Genomic DNA, 933 nt, shown 5'->3' with positions numbered 1-933 from the left:
TCTAGCCTGAAAAAAATCTCTGTGGGGTTGGCTGCATGCATACACAAACTCTTCATTGATTTCAAAGATGGCCCTCCTATGAGGACCATGAAGTGACCAGTCCTCACTTGGAAGGTTACAAACATTCACATGCATAGTATACTGATTAGCTCCTGCAAGGTGTATACTTTTCATAGGGCGGCTGCAACTCAGGGTCAGACAAAGTCAGGTTATATACAGCTAAGCAAAAAAAATATCACTCAACTTGGATAAAAGTAATAACCCCTCTGGGATAGAAAACTAGAGCAAAGATAACTCCTCAGGGCTTAGGGGGAAAAATATCTCTCAAACTGTTCTTCAAAAGAACCAACACAAGGCAACAAAGAGAAACTCATTCCAACATACTTGTCATTTGTGTGTTAACTGAGGCCCTTTTCTACATAACTTCTCCATTCATTGTAAGACTGATTCTGGGATTTGCTGCTAATGTGCCAAGAAAGCAAGCAAGAAAAAAATGGCAGAACTAGCCTCTAAGACTTCTGATTGGATACACAAGTGTCATTTTTTTCTCCATTTCCTGTTAACCAAAACTAAGTTTCAGAGTAAGACTGGACATCCACAGCATAGTCACATGGCCGTGGGTGGGGATGAAGGCTTGTTACTGGGCAAGAAACAAATAATTGGTAACAATGATGTAATCCACCTATGATTGCGTGGATGGTGCAGGATGCAGCAGTGGTTGTTCTGTTGTGCATAAGGTCGCTATGGTGTTACGACTCGACAGCACGTAACAACCGCAACATATACTCAACTATGACAAATGAGCATGTGAACGCCTGGGGATTACACATAACCAACATAACTCAACTATGTTAGCCAACTTGAAAGGAGCTCCAGGTGACAGAAAACTATCTGGATTGTCTCAAGCAAGTTTACTAGCTTGATTAATGAAAC

The sequence above is a fragment of the Chrysochloris asiatica genome, unplaced genomic scaffold (genome assembly GCF_000296735.1).
Source record: "Chrysochloris asiatica unplaced genomic scaffold, ChrAsi1.0 scaffold00080, whole genome shotgun sequence".
NCBI lineage: Eukaryota > Metazoa > Chordata > Mammalia > Afrosoricida > Chrysochloridae > Chrysochloris > Chrysochloris asiatica.
Note: the sequence above shows the minus strand (reverse complement) of the source record.